Raw genomic sequence first — 25,859 nt, 5'->3', positions numbered from 1 at the left:
GAGGTGATACATCAAACATTGAGTGTCTATGAGCTAGTTTGTCAGAAATGTTTAGTTTGAAGAAGGTGAATAGCTTGTAAGGGCACTGGGCTCCCACAGGGCAGGAATAGAGCCACCATCGAAGGATGGAGGGTGGGGTGGTAAAGGACACAGAAAGGAGGGAATGGAAGCACTAGCACCTGCTGTCCCCACAGGGGGCCCTCTCCATAATGCTCATGGGATGCAAACTTGAAACTAGGAAATTGACGAAGTTTTAATTTTTCTTCACATAAATCAGGTCCCATCCTCCATAGCTACTCTCCTCATAGCCACAGTTTGGAAAAGAGAAGGCAAATGCCACTCTAGGGAGGAGGATGAAATAAAGCATGAGGAAATCCCCATGGTGTGACTGAGAGGGGATATAAGGGAAGCCCTTCTGGTTCTCAGGGGCTGTGGAGAAAAGGTCACAGGTAGGTAGGGGTTGGTGTCCCAAGTTCCTTAAAGGCTGAGACAGAGAGCCAGACAAGGCCCAGGATGGCTTATTTGCCTGAGAGTCTGGGTGTTCTTAAAACAGTAAATATGAAACTTGCCAGAATGAGCCATAACCCACTAAGCACCAAATGAGACCCTGCCGTGGAAAACAGCCTTAGAGCCAGATGGAGACCCACCATGAGGCATGACACCCCCACATCCGTTAGGGAAGGGGAAGCATGGTGGAAGAAACAACTCTCATAGCAGGTGGAACATGAGAAGAAATGGGGTGGACACTGGAGGAATTTTAGGTCCGCTGTAGAAAATAAAGATGCCAAAATTTTCCAGCTCCCTTGAATCATATGGATAGTTACAAGGCAGCAATAACAATTTTCAAAGAAAATACATACTTTGGGATATCTTGTTCGTATTCTAATGGGGATAATTTTTCCGTTTTCTTATTCCAGGAGAAGATTCTAATGCTTTTCTATCGTTCTCAATAGGCAGAGAGAATAAATCATCTTTATGTAATCTGTTTCTGTCCTTAACAGAGCTTGTCACTTTGTGAGATAAGATGAGAAGTGCTTAGTTATAATGAGTATTTGAAGTAGCTTTGTTCCATCGGTAGATTTGAATTGTGACATTTTATTAAAAATATGAATATCTGTAAAAATAGTACTGCCCCAAAATTGGGAAAATCAGTTCTTTGGGATTCCTAATTGCAAATACTAAGTCAGTCCTACAATGCCGTGTTTGGGGTTGTGGCATGGGTTCTAGGGAAAAGCAATATGATGGCGATCTTCTGAATAGGCCCATTGATGGAGGGCTTGGGCTCTGTATCTTTAATGGCTGTTAGTTAGGCGTATGGTAGTGGGTGGCAATAAAAGTTACTTGAGATGTCACATTATACAAAATAATAATGACTTTTTAAAAAGGTGTGAATTGAAATGAAAAGACTGCATCTCCGAAGTTTCAAGACAAGCTCTGCAATATAAATAATCGAAATATCATTTGGCCTCAGTTTGAATCCTAATTCTAAACAGCTTACACATTTTCAAGTCAGAGTTACAGGAACAACATTGATAGCTAAATAAACAGAGTGAGTACATGATTAATGTTTTAAAATAGTAAACACTTCACATTTGTAGCATTCCTTTAACAGATTGGTCTGGGAGACCTTGTTTTCATTCCTGCTTTGCAATCTGTGTTTTGTTTATTTATTCTCTTTATGTTGAATTCCTCTTTTTTAATTTACCTTTCATCTTAATTTACTCTAGGGGGCAAAGTGAAAATGTCTAAAATAAGTGAAAAAATCTAAAACAATTAGAAACTTTAAGACTGAGCAATAATCAACTCGAAGGACATAACAGCCTTTTTCAGCAGGATGAATTGTGGGCAATAAAAAGATACCATTAATCGCTATTTTCTTTAGTCTCTTAAAGACTCATAAAGCTGCATATTATACTTCCAACAAAGAAATGAAATCATCCAGAAAAACTTGGAGGCTAAGAAGAGGTGAGTCTTTTTTGCATATTATCTTTAAAATGATGTAAAAAATACATAGTGTGAGGGACTCTGAGGGGGGATTTCAAAGGACAGACCCAACAGTCCTGGCCAAGAGCACATATTGTGTGATATTAAGTATTAAACCTATTAGAAAAAAAAATTAAAGGCATATGTACTTCCTGTGACTTTTATAAAATAATATTATCTCAATTTTATTTTATATATGTTAAAATATTTTTATTGATTTCAGAGAGAAAGGGAGAGGGAAAGAGAGATAGAAACATCAATGATGAGAGAGAATCATCGATTGGCTGCCTTCTGCATGCCCCCTACTGGGGATTGAGCCACAACCCAGGCATGTGCCCTGACTGGGAATCAGACCACGGCCTCCTGGTTCATAGGTCGATGCTCAACCACTGGGCAGCACCGACTGGGCACCTGTGGCTTTTAAACAGCAAAAAATAAAAAAGAGATTCTCTAGAAACTGTTCAGAGATACTCTTGAGTCATATTGGATCTTGAGTCAGATCTGCTCCAACTGGAGATACAAATAAAATTTTTAGAGGACAAGAGTAATAGATCCTGTACAAAAAGCTTTGATGGCCATGATTGGGTTGATAAATTCAAATGCTGAACATGTGGGTACATTTTAAAAAATGTTAGTCACTGCCACCCAACAAGAGAATAGGAATACATGATCCTGCCAGTTTGTTGGTGATATGACCCAGCTCTTGGTTACTCAAAATAATTTTCCTGTTCAGAAATTTGGATCCTTCCTGTGATCCAAGATGGGCCAGTTCCACAAATGTACATGACTCTTATTTATGGGAGCATAATCCAATGGAAGGATGGCCCAGGCATACACATTCTGTGCCTCTCTCCGGTTTTCTCTTTGTTCAGTGATCTGCTTTCCAGGGCACACCAGTGTACTCTTGTGTTGCTCATCACCTCCTTGGTCAAAGGTTTACTTTGGGGAGATAGTTTAGAGAATGTATGCTCCTCATGTTTTTTTGTGATGTTATTATTTTTATACAAGTAAAGTCCATTTTAATTCTTAAAAATCAATAGGCCATAAAAAACAAAACAAACAAAAAAAACCCAAAAAAAAAAAAATAGGGTCTCTTGGCCAGAGACAGATTCAAATCGAGCCCAGTCTCTTTCCATTTCATTTCCAAGTTGCCTCTCCATTAAGAGTCTTGGGTGTGGGCTAGAAGGGGACATCTATAATACTTTTTTTTAAAAAAAATACATTTTTACTAGAGGCCCGGTGCATGGGATTCGTGCACTGGTGGGGGGGTATGGCCTGCAGGGATCAGCCGACTGTGGGAGTGCCACTAATCCTGGTCTGCAGAGCGGCTGCTCCCTGGTCTGGCATCTTCCGTGGAGATGGAGCTCTTGCCTCTCCAGGGAACTCAGTGGGGGCCGGGCCCAGGGACAATAGCACTGAGAGGCAGCGGAGTAGGCCTCAGTTCCGCATCGGCCATGAACCAGCTTCCCAGCATCTGGGGTCAGCTCTGAGAGCCTGGCAGTGGCACTGCATGGCCTGTGATCATCTGGAGGAGGTGGCAGGGAGTGAGGAGGAGGAGCCTGGGGTGAGGAGGTGACAGTCGCAGCCCAGGTTTCTGCCCATGGGCTGGGGATTTGCAGCAGGAGCAGCCGCTCATCCTGGTCAAATGAGTGGTGCTCCCACTGTGGTAGCACACTGACCACCAGGGGGCAGCTTCTGCATTGAGTGTCTGCCCCTTGGTAGTCAGTGCTCATCATAGTGACTGGTCAATTGGTCGTTCTGGTCGTTCCGCCATTCGGTCGCTGGGCTTTTATTATATAGGATTGTTGATTGTATTATTTATATATCCCATTTCTCCCTTTTTTCCCTCCTCCTAGCCCCTACCCAGCTCCCCCAAGGTCTTCACTAATCTATTGCCTATGTCCATGGGCTATGCATATAAGTATGTAAGTTATTTGGTTTATTTCTTCTCATCCCTCCAATCCCACATCAAGGTATGTCAATCTGTTCCATGAATACTTCCAACAATAAAAATAACTTAAAAGAAAAGAGAGTATATTGCAAAAATAGAAGAGAATTTGTAATTACATTAAAGGTTTATGTGTATAATATACTGGTTTGAAACTTAAGTACATTGAAAGTAAAAAAATAAGCATATTTAAGGATAACCAGCAAATCTCAAGCAGAAGGTTAATGCATAATAACAAATAGTTGTTTTCCAATTAACCGCTATTTGATTTGGGATTTCATATTTTAAACTAGTTTGGCATGCACATGTCACCATCTAAGTGCTAAATCAGATATCAAAAACATATACTAGGAGATGGTTGGAATGAGTTCAACCAAGTCACTTCTTAGAACTAGCCAGGAGTCACCAAGGGATTATCCATGGTGCATGATTGCACAGGTTGCTTGTACAGTGTACACTTAAGATGCTAAACCCTTCGGAGCTGCCGTGCTTTTATTACAGAGGTTTATATAGGGTCAGCATTGTATATACAGCTAAATCAGGAATGCAATTTTGTAAAGCAATGACTAAGACTGTAAGATAATAGGAAGTCAGCAAAATCAAAATATCAGTCCCCTTTTCCACCAGGGGCCTATATTTTTAAATATTTTAAAAAACCGCACCCAATGTTTTGCATCCTTTGCTTTAATATGCCTTTCCCTGGAGTTAAGAGAACAAGAAATCCCACAGGATCTCATAGCTAGTATTTCTTTCTTTCTTTTTTTCTTTTTTCTTTTTTTTTTAAATACTGGGGGTTGAAAACTTTTGCTGGAATGGAAGTGAGTTTCTCTCTCTTCCTCTCTCTGTCATAAAAATCCATTCTTTCTTTTTTGTTCTCTGATTAAGCAAGGTTTAGTTATTTTATATAATAATGCCTTTGCAAAACTTGAAATTCAACTGGGAAGATGCAGCTTGTAGAGGGCAGATAATTCGTTGTATCCCTTGCACCAGGATATACTAAGCCTGGTCATTTCATTCATTACCTTGGTCGCTTGATGTTTTCATCACATACTCCAAACATGCCATCATCGGGACAACAAATATATTCTCCAGTATTTTTGGTGAGTAACAACTTTCAGACGCTTTGGAAAACAATGCAATGCTCACACCTGATTTCTCACCACACCATTGATACTCTTGGTAGACACATCATTAATTAAAAGCAAGGTAACATGGCACCATCATCTATCCTGCAGTGCTAAATAGTAGGAAAAATCTTTCTGCTCAATCAATTCTTATTTAATAAGTGATATTATCTTAGGCCACCCCCTCGGTGTGAAGGTTTTTTTATTTGATGGGAGGACAAAAGGACCTCCTAGTGTCACCTCTGCCATATTCTCTCTTCCAAGCCTAGCAGCGCTGGCTCTTGTGCCCTGGCATACAAACTGAATTTCCAGAAATCAAACTGCAGTTCGCCATTCCTTGATGTCCTCCCAGGTGAGCTCTGGCTTCATGCTCACACTTCTAAAGCAAGCAAACTTTAAGCTAATTACGCGCTCGCGTATTCTCCCTTGCTGAATTTTGGCAGGTTGCTTCTGTAAATTATGAAAAATAAATGTGAAATATGCAGATGTCTTTTGTTTGAAGCAGATGTTTGGTCCGTCTTGCCAGAATCCAATCAGCTCTTCCCTTGGGGGCCTTCCCCCCACCACATTATCCCAGAGCAGCTTGGAAGCATGAAGGGGCGATCAGAACAGCACTTTGCAGGCCTTTGAGGAATTCTGGACATAGAGGTCTTTGTTAAAAAGAATTAAAAATAGAAATATCCCATTCCACACGAATCAGATGATGTCTGGTGAAGGTTGCTGGATGCTGCACACATTTCTCTGGTGGTGCTTAATAGAACTGGTCTCCATGTCTGTCTTTAATTCCAGCATCTTGCTGATTTATAGGAGTATCTTGGGCTGGTGTAGTCCCCAAATTGTTGCCAGTGCTTTCACACCTTTATCCAGTGTCTCCTCATACAGAAACCTCACCTTAGGTGCTAGAGTCTATAATTCAAAAGTACGTGGATATTTGATCACCGTGTGGCTAATTAATCATATTTATGCAGCAATGCAGAATAATTCAATGAAAAGACCCTTTTATTGGTGTATAACTAGAAAACAGGAAAATAATAATGTTCAGGGCCATATATTCTATTTTGAAACCTCTCTACTTGCTGATTCAGTGATCTATCTTACTGGGCTCTAATTTTTGTGTGAAATCTGAGTAAGGGAGAGTTTTTAAGTAAGAGTAAAACATTTGCATATATATATGTGTGTGTATATATATATATATATATATATATACACACACATATATATATATATATATACACACACACACATATACACATTTAACAAATAACTCTGTGGGCAGCAGTAGTATCAATCAGCTTCTGCTGCCATGTGGTCTCTTAAGTAAAAGTAGAAACCAGTTGTAGGATCCTCTAGGCTCCATGGAGGAAACACTGTAGAGATGATCAACACTGAGATTGAATGGGTGGGTATCGATGACCTCTTCAACTCAGAAGGTAGAGAAGTGCGCAGTTCCTGGCTCTGTGGGCACTAGCATGTGACTTCGGACAAGTTATTCAACTGCTCCCGGCCTCGGTTTCCTAATCTATACTAATACCAACGGCAGAGACCATGCTTAATGAGACACACAGTGGCTGTTTCTACCACAGAGCAAAAGATCAACCTGGAGAGCTAATGTCATTTCCTATTCATTTTCTATCACTTCTCCACGAGGGATTCTTTTACGTGTGCATGCATGTATGTATTTACATATTTATTTATTTACTTATTTTGACTGATGCACAGCTTTTGTGCCATAGATGAACACATTTACTCTGCTTCTAGTCGCAGCAGAGGTAAGGAACTCCTTACCAGCATGTTTTGCCCATTGGAGATAGCGTATATGAAGCTCGATGATGCAATCTCCCCTTATTTTTCTCTTTTGGAGTAACTTAGCTTTCTTTAATGAGTCCCATCTCCAACATTGTTTCTCTTCTGAATACATTTCAAAATTCCACATTTTTCCTTAACTGTAAAGTTTCATGGTCTTGTAAAGGTCTGCTTTATATAAATATAAGAAAGACTTTATAATTAGGTAATATTTATTGAGCACCAACCATATGTCAGACACCCAAAATATTGAGTATAAGCAAGACGGAAATGGTCTGTCTTGGATGGAGTTTGCCGTCTACCAGTAGGGTAATCCCTGGAAAATACCTTACAGCTTCTGTGCTTGAGCCACTATTCATGCTTTGCTTACTGTGACTTTTGTTTGACAATAGCATTATAGAGTATGTTTTATTTCTGTACTACTGAATTTCTGTGCTTTCTGAGAACATTTCACCATGTACATGAGACCAGTACAACTGGTTAAAAAGTGAAGATTTTGATCAAATGGTAGATTATTATTTTCTTCCTGTATCCAGTGAAATTAATCAGTTACTCTTACAAGATATAGACACAACCTTGCTGAGCATTTATTTCGCAAAACACTTGTTATCTGTACTGGAAAAATTTATCTTCTGAATCTATTCATTAAGCCACTTAAAAGAAAGGAATGTAAAGAATGAATAAAATAAAAAAAGAAATAAAAGATAGATATAGGCTGTATTCTAGGGCTGTTAATATTAAATTGATGATATAAAATCCACACACTGAAAATAATAATAAGTTATGGTGTTAAAAATAGCATTTTTATGTAATTCACATAAAAATGGATGGGTAATAGTGTTCATCTTTATACTGTTGTTTGGGGATTAAAGGAGATAAATATGCAAGAATTTTATAAACCCAGAGAAATGTGCAATTATTAGGTGACATATTGCCAACTCTACAAAGCATATAGGTAGGTTTTCTTATTTGTCTTTGACATTAAAGAAACTGGGTCTTGGAGAAATTGAATAGCCTATATAAGACCATACAGATAATAAAACACACAAGTTAAATGTGAGCCTAAGTCTTTTGACTCCCAAAGTGGTCCTTTCCCACTTTATCTCTCTAACTCTCAAATAATTTATGAATAATTAAAAAGCAACATAATAATAAGATCATATTAATGAAATATGCATTTGATACGTGTTTGAGAAATGAAAAGAAAATAAGCATAATCACAAAGACTTCCTGAGAGAGGCTATAGGTTTTGAAGGAGAAGGAACTAGATTATAGATTGTGTATATTGTATGTTTTGTTGCCTTCCTAATTGTTCTTTTTGCTTTTGGCTTTCTTTCTCATTTAGGTTTATAATTCAAAATGATTTTTCCAACCTTCCATCATTTATTCTCCCTCAAGGACTGGTTTTCATGTTCTACCCCTGGCCTAGGGGCAGCCTCATGTGAAACAGAGGTGGGGACACAGCAGAGAGCAGATGCTGACAGCTTCCTCATCCACCATTCAGGGGAGCATTCCAAATAGTGACCCAGAGTCAAGGTACTATGAACCATGACCAACCCCTTGAGAAAGTCAAAGTTCTATTTCCTGGCCATTTGTTGTTGGAATTTTTCTTGAAAAAATGCCAAGTTTTAAAAAAGACTGATGATATCAGTAATAATAATAATAATAATAATGGTATAACAATTCTGTGTAGATCTACACCCAGAGTTAAAGGGAATATATTTTAAAGACATCACTAAGGCATATATCTAGCTTTAACTGCCTCATCAAAGAATATTATTTTTTAAAAAGAAGCCTCATAAAGATGTATGAATATATAGACCTATGATTATTCAAAAAAATTGTACAAATCAAAATAAATTTGCCGGAGCAATTTAAAATAATTAACCTTTGACAAACCTCCCTCTCTGGTAATGGAATAGTAACTATATGAATAAAAGATAAGTCGTGACATTCAATGAATTACAATATTCATCCCATAAATTACTTGATATAATAGCTCCATAGTCTACATTTTTATAACACTAAAATGTCCCAAACACTGAAGAACCCATTCATTTCCAGCGTGCGGTTTGCAGGTAGGTTGGGTAATTTCTTTGGCTTTCTTCAGATATCCTTTAATTAAGTCTTTACTATTATTTTCCTCCCAAAATATACCTTGTGTCAGCCTGTCAAACATTTCTGCAGCACAAACACCTGGAAGGATTGAGGCTTGTGCTCACCGCCCAAGTAGCTCAGGAAAATAAGTGAGTGTGCGCCTGATTTGCATACTGGGTGGGATGGTTAAAGGCCCCTAATTGCCTACCTTTGCATAGCAGGTCAATAGCAAACTCGAAAGTGAGCTCTTAGTTCACTCAGTATTCATTCAACACCTATTAGTAAACATTTACTATGTTCCAGGAACTGGGTGCATTAAATTTGTTCTTTACCTCAAACTTTGATTTTAGAAAAGAAAAAAAAAGTATCTTAAAACCGTGGGAAGAATGTCCTGTTTTCTTTTGCCTTTCATGTCATTTTCTCTAGTTTCCTACATTTTGTTTCCAAATTAGTAATCTCAGAACATCGTAATAGTTCTAGGGTAAGAAGAACATTTCAGGCCTCTGTGATTTAAAAAAAAAAAAAAAAGTGGCTATTTAACACAAAATTCCTCAAATTTTTATGAGAAGGTGTTATTTTACATTTCCTGATTTTTTTGTTTTGGTTTGGTTTTAATGTGGGGCCAGAAGTGAAATATCTACTGAAGGGAATTTCCATTTTTTTGGTATGACCTACAGTAAGAAATACATTATACATTATAACCCAGCTTAGATCTGTGTATATAGATAGGTATAATTGAAACATGAAATGTTTTGTGAAAGAATACTCTTGTATAACATAATAAAAACAATTTTTATATTCTATATTACCTTATTAATATTTAAACACTAAAAGATGTGCCACACTGACTGTTTTACTGTATTTCTAAGTAAAACAAAACAAAACAAAACACACACACACACACACACACACACAAAAAAAAAAAACCACACACACACATACACACACAAAAAAAACCAACCTACATAAAAACTTCACCAAAGCAATTTGGGCAAATGTTTCAGTTATCTATTAATTTAGCTTGTGAAAATACCAATAGGTTAGGTGGCCCAGTGAATTTTGTCTGGCTTAGCCCTTGATCTCAGATGGAGTCATTTGCCATTCAAATGCAAAGCTACAATGGGAAAGCTGCCCCCAATTTCTCTGTAGCCTTTAGATTTCCTGAAATCTAATCATGTGAGCAACCTTGAGTATGACTCAACCTCTCTGAACTTTCATCACACATGTTAAATGAGGGGGTAGGTCTACTTGACTCTCACGAGCCCTTCTAGCTTCAAAGGTTTGTGAAACCTGGGTACCTGTGAAAACAAAGTCTTCTCACATGTATTCTATGCATAAACTACGAATTTCTAGAACCACAAATGTATTCCACTTGAAGTTTCTCTAAAATGTTGACAGATGTGAAAGTGAGCATTATCGAATGCTTAGTTTCCATTTGCATTCAGATCTGTTGTTTCAATGGGGGCATTTTTATAAAATAAAAATGTGTTACTGCTGTTCTTGGAATTCTGGTTCTGCAGTGAATTTAATTAGCTAAAGCACTGTATGTACTTATGCACACTTTGGTTTTGGGGAGGCTTAGCCATTGTTGGGTTTAGGGTAGCCCAGGGAGAGGGAGGTCCAGTTTTTCATTGTCATAATATTATGACTGCAGTGTCTCTAGTTTTGTGAGGGAATTAGAGTGGCAACAATGCCAGTACCAATGTGTAGTGCACACATTCCTCTGAGGCACAGGGATGGCATTTCAGCTGAGTTTAGTAAAAGTAATCTGGGTAATGGCCTGAAGTAAAACTACCTTTAATTATGTACCTCACTTGCCAAAGAGGTGAATTGTTTTTATATTTTCTCCATGTGTGGCTATGTGAACATTCAAGTCCCTGGATTTTAAAAAATAAGCAAATCCACCGAGAGATAGCATTTAGGGACATGGAGTTCATATGGACTTAGACTTCAGCAGTCAGTGAGGGTAGGAAATCTTGGTTTCTTCAGTCCAAAAGCAACTGGAGTTTATGTAGAATAAAGCTAATGTATTAGTTCACAGTAAGAAATAGACTGTCATGTGGTCTAAAATACTTACATGAGCATGACCCTTGTGGATTCTCATTGTTGGCAGCCTGCATGAGCACCCAAATGATAACTAGCAGGTTTCTGGGTAATCCCAGAATTCCAACATGGGCTATCAGTTACATAAGTGAAATACTTAATATCATAGGTCCAAGACAGTCCATGTGCCCATCTCAAAAAGAGGAATTGGAATACTCACAGCCTGTTAGCTAAACCTCCTTTTCCTCTAGATTGGATGTTGAGAAGAATGTCATTGATCCTTCAGTGCTGCTGTGAAGGGTAGAGATAATACACACCTAGATGCTCATAAAAAAATGTTATTTTAGCCTTTGTGACAGGGCTTTTGTGTCTGCCCGAGTAATTACTTGTCTTCACTTCTAAATGATATTTTCTTTCTTTTTCTATTACACAGGTAATAATAATCATTATAGAAATTTGCAGAAATTATAGAAATTTGAAAAAAAACATAAATACACCCCTCAAAAGATAAAATAATAAGTATAATCTACACACACCCCCACACACAACTTTTGATTATATTTTGCTATGTCATCCTTCCCAGATGTGGCTCCATTTGAAATATAATACTAGCTGCTTCCCACAACTACATCAGAATTACAACTAAACTACAGAACAACCGTCATTCAGAACAACCTGAAATCAAGCTGAATGGAAGTTCTACAACTAGGCATTTAAAGAAGAAGCCACATTGAGACTGGTAAGAGGGGCAGAGAATGGAACAGGCTGGTCCCACGACCACATGTGGTGTATTAGAACTGGAAGGATAGGATCCCAGCCCCACACCAGGCCCTCCAGCCCAGGGTTCCAAGGCCAGGAAGAGAAGTTTTACATAACTTCTGGCTGTAAAAGCCAATAGGGATGAAGACTGTGAGACAAAGACTGCTGGAGTCCCAGGCAGTTCTTATTAAAGGACCCACACACATACTTACTTGGAGTCAGTCCCTCTGAGCTCCAACACTGGGGCAGTAGCTTGAAAGGCACCAGGGATATATGAAGAGGAACTGAATTGTCTGGCATCAGGGTAAGAGCTGGAGGGGCAGCTTTCTCACAGACAAAAGTGCTGGCAGAAGCCATTGTTCCTTTTCTGAGACCACCCCCACAGAGCCAGCAGGCAGGTGCCATATCTGAATCTCCATTAACCTATCTCACACGGTTCGACCCTGGTGATTCCCTGAGATCCTACCCCACCCAACTTGCAGGCTCACTCAAGCTGTTTTCAGTGGCTTTTCCATACAAATGGTCTCTCTTGCCTCATGCTTTAGACTTTTCTAAAATCGAAAATAAGCAGCATCTGGCCTCTGCATACCCAGTTCCTCTTCTTAAGTGGCCCCAGGCCCAGCACTAATGGCAGCCAGACTTGGTTCACAGCTTGGCCTCTCCTGGGCACCTTCAAGCCCAGCACAAGTAGCAGCCATCTGCAGATCACTCTATAACTTGTGCCAGTGGCACCAGGCAGGGCACAGGTGGTAGCTAACTTTGCACCTCCTGAGAGGCCCAGAGCCAGTGTGCCGGGGGGACAGCTCAGACCATACTGGAAGACCACCCTACCACCTCCACAAGTGACACACTCAAGGGGTGAACTTGGTGAGCACCAAAGCCCCATTGAAGCAAGTTCTGCTCCGTAAGGGTTTGGGTAACTGGGTGAAAAAGGTGAATCAATTAAGAAGTACATATTAGTAGTTACAGAATAGCCATAAGGATGTAGGGTACAACATATGGAATATAGTCAATAATATTCTAATAACTATATATGGTGTCAGATGGGTATGAGATTTATTGGGATGATCATTTAGTAAGTTTATAATGTCTAATCACTCTGGTGTACATCTGAAACTAATACAATATTGTATGTCAACTGTAATTGAAAAATAAAAAAATGATTTAAAATGTATTTCATAATTCAATTCTACTTTTTCCATCTCTAGTTAAGGAAAATAAATAAAGAAAAATAAAATCTCAGGATTGGGTCTTCAAATCACACTAAGCCAGATAGATAAATAGCAGGTCAGAAATAGTCTGAGAAAGAAAAAAGACTGGTATTGTTATTTGCAATATAATTCCTGGTAGCCTGAATTTTAGATCTGCAGACCTAGGATAAAGGTGGGAAAGAGTTGGGGGAGGGTAGAAAGAGGTGGGGAATGGAAAAGAGGACAAGGGAGGTGTTTAGCTTTCATTTGCAAGCGTGATACCCGCTGCTTTGTTTATGGATTTGATGCTATTCATACAGTCTTTGCAATATTAATTTTTAATTTATGATGCTCATTAGGAGACACTTAAAACAGAACAATTATCATTTATCTTGATATATTATTTACTAGGACTGACTGTCATGGTTAGGGGCCCATGATTAGTGAGAGAGGGATCGAGAAGAGCTCCTAAAAGGTGCTGGGGTAAAAGGATAGGAGCTTCGGAAGCAGTTGTTGAAACCCAAGGCTCAAAGTTCTGATGTCAAAGTGAAAGCCACACAATCCCTAATCAAGGCTCAGGAGGCCCCCTCCAAGAAAAGCCTGGAACAGTACTTAATGAACCTGCAGGATCATATTAATGAGACTCTCTGTTAGGCCACCAGCTCATCAATTATTCATCCAGCTGCATTCCTGATACTTTGCTATCTTCCTCCTCTTTTTGCGTTGGTGTGATTACTTTTTTTAACCCTCCATTTTCTTACCTGGAATGGAAACAAAGCTTTCAGTTCTATCGTTCCCTGCTTCTTCTTTTCAAACACCATCGCCATCCCTCAATACTCAGCCGGGATATCACACATGATGATGAAAGTCTACTATAGGAGAGTCTACCTTCTGAGAGTCTCAGGGAATTAGGGCAGCCCTGACTTTGTGCTTCCCTAATACTCGGGGCCTATCTTTGACAGTGTGCTCATCACACTGTGTTATAATTATCTATTTGCCTGTGACTCTTCCCCACGACTATGAATTCCCAGAGAACAGGCCTTAAGTTTTACTTACGCTTGTATTTTCAATTCCCAGCATAATGCCTGACACATAACAGACACTCACCAATGAGTAAATGAGTGAGTGAATGAATAAATGAATGAATTATGGGTGTTCAATCATGCCTAATATTCAGTCCTGTCTATCTATAGTCAAACAGACTGTGAGGTGGAGGTCTGAGCACTGCCTGCATGTTTCACAGGAAGATAAAACAAAACAAAACAGAACTTCTCATTTACTATCTGGGTTAAGCAGAGGATGTGTTTGCAGGCTCGAGGCAAAGTACCTAAGTCTGTTTGCTACCTAGTTCTGCATACGCTTATTTAAATTGTTTTTAAGAAATTACCTATTAAAACGGACAAATTTTTAAAAAATAAATGAACAAATTGTGTTTTACTAGGACTGACTATTGTGGTTAGATGACTGACATGGTCTACATGCCTTGAAAGTGAGAGGAGGATTTTAATGAGCTTTAACAAGAAAGCCCAATGAGGTTGGAGTGAGTGAGCTTTGGAGTGGGGCAGAGGCTAACTAAGGGATGGGGCTTACACCCCAAGCCTCTTATTTGGTTCACTCACTCAAGGTCAATCAAGGAAAACCAAGGAAGCCAGTTTCTAGTCTTTAAGAAGTGGAATACTATGATACTTTAAATAGTGAAAAGAAGGATAGGAGAATGGAAATGTTTTTCTTTTGTTCTCTAGGCTGTAGGATGATGGACAATAGAGGTGGTACTCCCTGAAAGGTAGATTGATAAAACAAGGAAAAGGCAGAGATAGGTGTGAGGAAATGTTTTGACATTCCATCCCCTAGGAATATCCCCAACCAGTTATAACTATTCACTGTTATAACTGTCCTCTGCTTTTTGAAAGTTCCGGTTAGGCCACTTCATTGTTGTTTTTTTAAACCTCACCCGAGGATATTTTTCCATTGATTTTTAGAGAGAGTGGAAGAGAGAAGGAAAGACAAAAACATCGATGTGAGAGAAACACATCGATTGGTTGCCTCCTGCATGTTCCCTTAGCAGGGCCCGGGCCAGGGAGGAGCCTGCAACCAAGGTATGTACCCTTGGCTGGAATTGAACCCGGGACCCTTTGGTCCACAAGCTGACGCTCTATCCACTGTGCCAAACCAGCTAGGGCAGGCCACTCTATTTTTACGGAAGACCTACGTTATACCTGTATTTGATGACTGAAAAAAATCTGAAGATTTTTGCTTGTACAAACAAAGCTGAAAAGCAGAAATAGCGTCCAGCATTTACTTTGCAGTGAGTCTTTGTAGAGACAGCACACCCTGAGCAGCGACAGTGGTCCCGCCAAACTCCTTCCTGGGGAACTACCCCCAGCATCTCAGCATCAAACTGCCATAGCTTTGAGCTGTATCTGTGAGCATCTGGGCTTTATCTCTATTTATTTTGTGCATTCATTAGCAAGATGTGTCCTAAGGTGATTGCTTCTTCACTTTATGCCATTTCGGCTTATGAAAGGTTTCATAGAAACACTCTATTTTAGATAATGGGGGAAATCTGTTCTAAAAAAGAAGAGCAAAGATCCAAATTTCCTGAAAGAATAAAAAGAAATGAGAAGACATGGATATAAATCTTCAGTATTTGTAAGGTAGACTGCAAAGCCAAAGGCAAGTAGTGACTTTGGCCAAATGGATTTTAATTTGTCACATCTCAACTCGTCACAATTCTACAGAATTTTATTTATTTACTTATTTAAAATAAATTTTTATTGATTTCAGAAAGGAAGGGAAAGGGAAAGAGAGATAGAAACATCAACGATGAGAGAGAATCATGGATCAGCTGCCTCCTCTACGCCCCACATCGGGCATTGAGCCGCAACACAGGCGTGTGCCCTGACTAGGAATTCAACCGTGACCTCCTGGTTCATTGGTTGATGCTCAACTACTGAGCCATGCCAGCTGGGCTTTATAGAATTCTATTTAGAGAAATATGTCTGGCAGGTTTCTCCATAGATCTCTAAGTTGGCTCTTATTATCGGTGTGCCAGGATGAGAATAGGTTATGGATGTGCTAAGCTGTTGTTGTTGTTCCTCCTTGGGGCACCTGGATGGACCTGGGCTTCTGGGGCTCTCCGAGTGGTTGCCCTGGACAAAGAGGAGCCTTATCCATGTATTCTTATTTCATGGATTTGAAGATATAAATGTTTTCCCCATCATTAAACACCGCTGAAATTCAAAGGTGTTTCCTCATCAATATTTTACAATTGGTTTGGCCAGTTGGCAGTGATAAGGTAGTTGTTATAGCCTGCATATCACCAGACTAAACTTGGTGGCAGCTATTCACATTGTCCTAACTTTAGTTGAGTGATGTACATTGTTGTACTGATTGCATTGGGTGGAGTTTCCCTTAAAGTGTCTTCACTAAAATATATTATGATTCAGCATTGAAGTATTATGTGCACAGAGAAGCATGCAGAGAAGTGGATGTAAGCATGATATTGATGAAGCAAAAGATGTCATAGAAGGGGTGAACAATCAAATGCTTTATGAGTCCAAGAAAGGAAGAGTCCTCTCACTAGATGAAAACTATTAGATGCCAAGCTCTGTGATGAAAGGTGGCAGAAGTTATATTTTCTTTCCTTAGTGTTATTTAAAATGATGGTGTTTCTTTCAGTGGTGAGATTATTACCTCCTATTTTCTGTGTATGCCATGATGTGAACCATTGAGAAATATGTCTTTAAGCTCCTGGGTTTTTCACTTAGTCAAGCTTTCCAGTAGAGAAATAATATCTGTTCAACTTGAAAATTATTAGAATTAAAGTGTTGATTGTATTTAAAAAGAGCAAATGTGGGTTAACTTATTCTTTGTTGCATATTAACTTCAGTTTAGCTTTGCATGTTAAAGATGGAATCAAACTTGAGTCCTCAAAGCAGATTAAACTCAGGCAGTTTACATGAGCAGTGGGCACATGGGGCCAGCATGGTCATTCCCATTAGGAACAGTGAGAGCACTCAGAGGGTGAGAGGCAACAGGTTCTTTCTGTATTATTAGTGATATTTGTGTTACATACTCCATATTCACTGCATGTGATTAAAAAAGGATACAGCCTTCTTTCTTTCTTTCTTTATTTTTTTTGGAGATGTCATTGGAGGCTGGCTTCCAACATCATTGGCCTCTTCACCAAAACAAAGTAGGTTATTCTGAAAATACAACTTTAGGGTCTGAATTGGAAAATAAAATAATTATATAGAGAGAGGTCCTTGAGTTTATTTAGTTCAGTTCTTTCATTTTACAAATGAGTCATCTGAAGTTCAGGTGAAATGGCCACTTGGGATCTCATAGCTGATACATGGCAGTATCCAGGACTTCTGAACCTGGTGGGGTGTCCTGCCACCATCAGACACATAGGTCTCACAAGGTAAATTTGCACATAAGCAAATGTAGAACTTTTTGTGTATTTTGGTTATTAGATTCAATTCTCCTAAATCTTTGTTCTATTAGTATCAGTGAACATTTATTCAGATGTTGTTACTGGTTAGGGCCTTAATCCTGGGTTTAAAAGAAGACTCTGTCTCAGAAGTTTTTCCTTGTAAGTGATTGTAACCTTGGTGATTTTTACCCTCCACCTCTAATCTTGTTTCTATATTCCCACTGAAAAATGTAAACCTGGAAAAATGCTACAGCCTCTCTTAGATTAAAAAAATGCATCAACAGGACTCTAACCAAAAGGCATTTCCTCTCCTCCCTACTCCACTTCCTCCAATGGAATTGACAATATATTTTACAGAGGCTTATTAACCCAATAAACACAGTTTGAATGGAATGACCTATCCTACTGATTTGGGGATATGACATTTAAGGGCTTTTGAAAAACATCAGAGAGGGCTTGTCAATATATCTTAGCAAACAACAAAATGAGGTCGATCCTGATTTAACATGTATGCATACATTCACAGACATACAAACCTATGAATTTAATATTCCCTCATATTATTTTACATATTTGTATTCCCTCATAAGGATCTTAAAGTCTAAAACGAAGACCATTTTCTGTGATCCTCACAAAACTCTGAGTTAAGCATCTCTTTTCTCTATATAGGACCTTATGCTTCCTTGGAGTTGTTCTAAAAATTAAGTTCATTTGCTTGTGTAGTTTATCTAGAATTTTTTCAAGGGTCAAGAATTTTTTTTTTTTTTAATAAGAAAAGGAAAGTGCAAAAAAACTTAAAAAGAAAATAAACAAAGAAGATAAGAAGGAAAAAGAAGAAGCTTTCTTCCCTAGAATTAAATAGAAGGGGCATGATATCATACCCTAAGGGCCTTGAAAAACCACAGCTGAGAACCTGGTGGTGCCTGGACAGTGACATGATGAATATTGCATGAAACTTATGGCCTAACTCACTATCAAAAGGAACAATATATATTATTACAAATCTTCCTCCTGACAATCTATAGAGAAAGGTTATTAGAATTAATAATCAATTCTGAAAAAATGATTATATGCAAACTTCAAACTAGAAATACCTTATTTTTGTCTCTACCTGTGACTATTGCATAACATGAGAAGCTTTGCTAATATTTTCCTTTAAAAATTTTCTTATTGTTTAAAATATCTTTAATAATTTAAAGCATATGGGAAGCAGTGCTGAGACATGGAGTGAGCATGGGAGTAGAGGTGAGGTGTGACGTCCAATCCCTAACAGGAATTTATAGGAGGTAATTTATAGAACCATTGCCCAAGGTGGGTGGTCCTGGCTCTGTGTCCCTAACTGTGAGAGGGCTGGCTAAGTTATTGCTATTATTACTTCTAAGCTTTAACATTCGGTGTTTCATTTGCTTATCTTGCATCATAAGACCTCCGGAAGCTTTAGCATGAATGAGGTAGGAAATAGCCATTAGATCCTAAGAATGAGTTTTAGTTAAAGAAATGTGTAAGTTATTTATTATGAAATGAATTTTTTTTCCGGCCTCAGTTACCAGCACATGCACTTGCTAAGAAATCAGATTTGTCACCTCTTATTTCCAATCATTAGCAGGGCATCATATTTTCAAAATGCCACTTGTAATCATACCCTCTCGATATGGTGATGCATCAAAGTTGGATGTCTGCCTAGGTTTTCCTCTCTTAGCCCTCATGTCTTAGTCATTTAAAGAACAATGCTTTTGAGTAACAAAGTTACTCTATCCTCCCCATTTTTTTTTCTTACAAAATTCAGTTTCCTGGGTAGCTTCTAAGGGGGAAATTCAATCATGAAATGTACTGTAGAAGAGGGCACCATGCTACTTTTAATATTAGCCCCTTTTAATCTACGTAAGGTCATTGAACTTTCCTGATTTTTGCCTAGGGAGAACTTTTGCCTTATTTTTAAGATATCCTTTTGTCTGGTTGGCCAGTAATTGACTTTGTCCCTTTTTTCATTTATTTCTCTGTCTTCTGGTTGTAGCATCTTCTCCCCAGAGTCTCAGGTTAGAAGTTTTCCCTTTTGTGAAACCATGACAGGTGCCTAATTGAATGATGAATGTCCCTTTATTACTCTGTAATTGAACTGCCAGCTTTTTGATTGGTTTGTAGAGATGCTCCCCCCTCATCAAGCACTGCAGGGGGCTCTGTAGTTGGCAGGCTGGTCCTACACTCCATCTGTCTAATCTCATCTAGCCCCCACTTGCTTTTTGGGGGCTGGTGATAGAGGTAGGGAGTGAGGGGGAGGGGAATCATAATAAATTATGCTAATTTTATGTGTCTCTGACAATGAGAAGATCGTATTGTTCAGTGCATCTTGCGGGTAAATGCTTCAAGACATTTTGTCGTCATGGGTGCCTGGCCTGACAGGCCCAGGATGAAGATTAATGGGCCTCACCTGAGTGACAGAACAGGGGATTGTGGGGAAGAGAGGGTCATTCATCATACTCTGACAGGTGTCATTCAATCCGACAGCGGCTCCACCGTCACCCGGCTAGCAGTTCCATTTTTCTGCCAGTTAAGCAAGGAGTTTAATAACATCCCCAGAATTAAAACTCATTCTTTGTAGCAGGACTGACAGCTGAAAATAAGGAAATCAATTCTTCACATGTTATAGCACAGTTACCTGACTGGGGCTTTGACTCTAATTTAGTCTTTGGGTTAAATTTCAAGCAAAGAGCTTTTTGTAAGACATCTATTAAAATGTATCCATAGTGCTAACGTTGGTGGTGTTGTTTTGTTGGGTGCATTAAAGATTCAGGCTTTCATACCCAGTGTCCTTTTACTCACTGCATGCTGAAGCACATATCCACGGTAGCTGAGTCCCTCTTGCTTCATCCTCATTAGCAATGTTTACAGCTTCTCTCTTCATTAATATTGATCTTCTCCCCAACTACTGGCAACAACAAGACACACTAATTTGAAACATTTGCTATCATTAAACTGTTTGGATTTCAGGTTTCCGGGATCTTAGAAAGCAGATAAGATGGTTCAAAGTTAAGAACGGGAGTTCAACTTGGTTGCTAAGGGTTTGACCTGATGAATAGTGACACTCTCGGTTGGTGAGTATGGAAGAAAGCAAAACATGGCCCTGGATTATTTTCACCTCTCTTCTTGCCTCGAGGAGAAGTCTATTTCATCAAATCCATGAATCTGGGCTGTCCTAGTCTGTCACTGGTTTTGACCAATAGAGTGAAGTGATGCTGTGTAACTTTATAGATGGGGCTCGATATATCTGGATCTTCTCTTTTTACCCTTTGTGGAAACTAGCCACCTGGTGAAATGCGGGTTCACCATGCCTTGAGAAAGCTCATACTATCTATGTGGAGAAAGAAAGGGCACCCACCCAGAAGTGCGCTGAGGCACCAGACATTTAAGGGAAGCATTTTTGAAACTTCCAGCCCATCTCAGCTGCTGAGATGCAGCCACATAGAAGCCACCCTGGACATTCCAACTCTCTTTCTTGCTCTATGGAACAGAACTACCCTACTGAGCACCGCCCACATTTCTGGCTGAAAGAACTGTGAACAAATAAAATGGTTGTAATATAAAGCCATTGAATTTGGGGTAGTTTATTGTACAGCAAGCAGTGGAAGTGAGATAAGGGGGGCATGGGCAAGAGACTCAGGGACACAGCTGTTTCCTATAATATAGAAATGTTTTGGCTTTTCGGGTAACAATGTTCCCCTCAAAAGCTCCCTGGCTTGAGTACCTTTGCCTTCTCATATGGTGCACTCCCCCTATAATCCTCTTCTTTCATATATGATAAAACAGTTTCTCAAAAGCACATTTTCTTGGGTTGAGAGAAAGTGTGTCATTGGATGAATAGAACTTGTCATATTTATTTTTATACTTCTTAGGTCCATCATTTTTATTTTATGAACTAGAGTCAAAGAAGGCATCTTTGAAAAATAATTTCTGAAATTGGGATATTTAAGCGTTGGTTCAATACTAAGCTTGATTAATGGTTGTGAATTGTGCACATTGATTAAATTATCAAGATTACTGATCAACTTCACAGAATGCCATATAGAGAAAATACAGATAATTATTTTCTTATGAATCATCTAATTTGATTCTCAACAGTGATCAGATTAGCTAAAGACTTTGGTCTAATAATCTACTGGGGCATCAAAACAAAATTATTATAGCTCTGTTGCTTTTAAGGAGACAGACATCATAATTGCAACCTTTTAGATTTCTGAGTAATAATCTTGGAAAGAACTGGGACAAAAATATGATGCAAGGGATAGTTATTTGTTTGAAGAGAAATATTTAGAGAGGCACATGTTACAGCAATAACTGTTCTGGATTTTTCCAAATCTACAAATCACCGTACATTTGTTATAGCAGAAGTATTTCTAAAGCTTAGGAAGAAGAGAATTTATGGGGCAATAGCATCTTGAGAAAGGACTTGAGCCCATGGTTAATTCCAGGAGAAAAAAACAAAACCAAAGGTCATCATGGCAATTTTTGTTATAATAATTTATGCAGCAGAACTTTTCCTTTACTAAGATCATCCTTCAAAAGAAACATCTGAAAATCAGACTTGAGCTCATGATACAGTGTTTTTGAAACCAGCAAGAATTACTTGCCTGAAGAGTCTTAAAAAGAGGCCCTAAGGCTGAAAATTTGCTGTGACCTTGAGTGGATTGTCTGCATTGGTCTTGCCTTCTTAAGAATTCCTGCTGTCCTTAATTTTAAATTGCCCTGAAAATTCACAGACTCAATGTCTCTTGATTCCTATACTCTTGTATTCTAGCCTGGTGATTTGAGGGCATCTTCTTAGCATCTGCATGCTTTTTTGTCCCCCATTTTTTATTTTGCTACTCCATTTCAACACTGATATCATAAACGGATACCCACTGTGGTCCCCCACCCTTATCACAAATAGTGGATTCTTTAAGGTTTAAGATGAAGAACCAAGAACTAATTAGAAAAACAAACTTTTGATACCTAGAATGATCAGTTTATTTTAGAGCATTTGGGGTGATGCTTCAGTACAAAGTGTACTAGTACTATATTAATTAATAACTCACAAGTTAGCAGAGAACCAGGCACATAGCAAGTGCTCAAGTAATTATTGTGAATAAATATTAACAAGCTGATTCATGATTATTAGCTGCTAACTGCCTGCGGCAGGCAGGAGTTTCTGTCATATGGAAAAGGCACCTTTGCTAACTTCTAAAGATGTAGTTCAGTTTTGCATATGAACCATAGCTGAGAAAGATTAGTTGATTCTAATCCACTGCTCTGAATCTATGAATTTCTTTGATTTCAACCAAGTATCAAATGAGTTTTTGGAGGTAGAACTTTGGATTAAGAGTCAGAAGACTTATGCCTGGCTGATGTGGCTTAGTGTTTGAGCATCGACTCGAACCAGGAATCCCAGTCAGGGCACATGTCCAGGTTGCAGGCTCGACCCCTAGTAGGGGGCTTACAGGAGGCAGCAGATCAATGATTCTCTCTCATCATTAATGTTTCTATATCTCTCCCTCTCTGAAATCAATAAAAACATATTTTTAAAAAAGAGTCGAAGACTTGGATTCTACATCTCTGAACACCAATTTCCTTACTTATAAAATTGAATGAATCTCAAGTCGTCCTGCCTAATATTGGTTTTATGAGAATCAACTTACATGACATACATGAAAGCAGTTAGCAAATCTTGTTAAACCTGTGCCCACCATCCTCACCATCCCATTGTCCCTAAATCACTTAAAACTCATTTAAGTATTTTTATATTGTGACTGTAACTCAGAATATTATATTTTAAAAAACCCTTTGAGATAGTCATTTGGGAGCCTCTGAAATATATAAGTAATTATATTAAACTTTGTTTATTCTCTGATGCAGACAAACTTTCTGCATAAACACCTATTTCACAGCACATTTACACCTGACCCAAATGTTTCTCAACAAAAGAAAACAAAAACGTATCCTTCCAGTTTGTAAATGAGATAGCACAACACCTATGGAAGCAGGTCTGCACCAAGGAAGTCATCATTTCTTGGGAACAGAAGATGAAGAACAAGACGGGAATTGAAGAATGAAAAAAAAAGGACAGGAATGAGAGCAGGCACCTCAGCATCCAAGGTGAAGATTGCATGAAATCTGGCAATTTTTGAACAAAACTCAAAACCTGGGGGTGACACATGAGAATGCTGAGACCCCAAGTGCTCTGAGAGTCTCACTTGGGGTGGGTGGGAGAGGGTAAATTACTACCAACCATAAAGATCAATCAGGCCAACAGCATTGGCCTGACAGCCCCGACTGTGTAGCATGACATGCAGTTTCCAGTCAGGGAAGCTCCAGTCATAGGAGCAGCATTCCAGTGGGTGGGTCTGATGTCAGGGAGGTGGATTCCATCCGACTTACAGCTGCACTGAAGGCTGACTTTGGCAGCAATTCCTGGGCTATAATTTTATAAACAGTCTTTTCTTTCCAGACTTCCAATGTGAATTTAGACCTCAGCACAGATTCCGTCTCACAGCCTTATTTTGTGTCATCACATTCTAATCCGATGACAAACAGTTGGTCTGAGATTTCAGTATATTACTATATTAGTGCAATTTATGTCCTGCGTGGAAGCTGATGATGTGTAAAGACTGTATTGTGGACTCGCCTGGATTCTAATCCAGCACCTAAAGGGATAGTGTTGCTTTTGTGGATCACAATGGCGTTTTATTGTGAAATCACATGGTTAGTTTGTGGTGATGGCTTGCCAGTAGACATTGGCAGCAACATGAATTACATTTTCCTCAAAGTGGGCCAAAGCTCTGTAATTCACCTTTGAGCAAGCATCACTATAATTTAGCATCTAATTGTGCCATTTCTGCTTGATACTGTTTATAGAAATATTTTTTAAAAATGCCCTATCTTGAACAAGATATGTAGAATGAAGCGGATCCACCTGAGAAAGGGAGAAGATACCTATGTCACTCATAAGGCCACCAATGCCTGGCCAAGTAGACAGTGGCTTGATTCTCCCCTCTTAGTAAGAGATGTATAGTTAGCCAGGTGCATTCTCATTCCAATCTCCTTCAGTTTTGTTTTTTCTTAAGCAATTTCCACAACTTGAAAGCAGTGAGGTCTCCTAGCACATCCCAGAAGAAGCAGACCTGAAATAGATGAGCTCAAGAAGAATAGAAGGTAATCAATTTCTATTTTTACAAGTCTGAGTCTGCTCATTTTCTGAGAGGACAACTTATGCAGAAAAATAGTGCCAAATTAACTTACGGTTCAAGACAATTTCATAGGAAAGACAACTGATCTCTAAGTTGTTATGCTCAGGACCATCTCTGAATAGAGGTGGGAGCTTTAGAACTGGAGTGGGGCACCAGCGTGAGGACTTAACACCTTAGGGATCAAAGTCTCACTCCTTTCTTCCTGGCTTGGCTTGTTAATGTCAAGAAGAAGCCCTTCCCTGGGCAGCTGCTGGGTTCCTCCACAGCGCTCCCTGGGTTTTGTTCTGCCTCTCTGTGGCTGGCCGTGTTATCCTTTCTTAGATAAGATATCCAACTATGTCATGTTATATTACATGGAGTAGATTCTTGACAAACTCAACTATTTGCATGGTAGTTTCTGGTTTACAACCTCTCATTATTTTTGTTAGTTCAACAGGTATTTTTCCAGCCACATTACTTTTTGGATGTGTGATTGTATAGGGTCAGAGAGCGACTATTTTGCTAACTTTGTTGGACATTAATACGTTTAAGAGGAAAGAGAGTGAATGATTAGGCCTTTAATCATGAGACATGACTCAATTTTCTGATAGGCAGTTGTTGACTTTTGGGCTATTCCTTTTATTTAGGATATGAAGTCAGTGGAATATCATCAGAAGAGGTATATGATAAGATTCCCTTTTCTATAAGTGTAAATCAGTTTTCCCATTGGATAGAGTTTGCCTTCATAAAGAATTTTTTATGAAAATATCTTCTTCCATTAGAAGGAAGTTGTCTTGTAAATGCTCCAGGCCAGCACTGTCCAAGAGATATGTAACATAAGTCATATAGATAATTTTAAATTTTCTAGTAGTCACTTAAAAAACAAGAAGACAGTGAAAATAATTTTAATAAAGACATTTTCTTTAATCCAATATGTCCAAAATGTAATCATACAAAAGACTACTAATGGGATAACCGGAGCCTGTGCCCTGACCGGGAATCAAATACTCAACCACTGAGTCACACCAGCCAGGTTACTAATGGGATATTTTACATTCTTTTTTTTTTTTTTCATTCTATATCTTAGAACTCTAATGTGTACAATACATCTCAATTTGGATTAGCCACATTTCAAGGGCTCAATAGCCCCATATGGCTAGTGGCTACCATATTAAATAGCACAGACGTAGGACCAAACATTATTCTTTCAGCTGGTTTCAAAGTACCTAAGATTTTGAAGTACTCAGAAACAATCTAACCTATAAGTCCTTTATATTTTAT

The sequence above is a fragment of the Eptesicus fuscus genome, chromosome 16 (assembly GCF_027574615.1).
Source record: "Eptesicus fuscus isolate TK198812 chromosome 16, DD_ASM_mEF_20220401, whole genome shotgun sequence".
Classification (NCBI taxonomy): domain Eukaryota; kingdom Metazoa; phylum Chordata; class Mammalia; order Chiroptera; family Vespertilionidae; genus Eptesicus; species Eptesicus fuscus.
Note: the sequence above shows the minus strand (reverse complement) of the source record.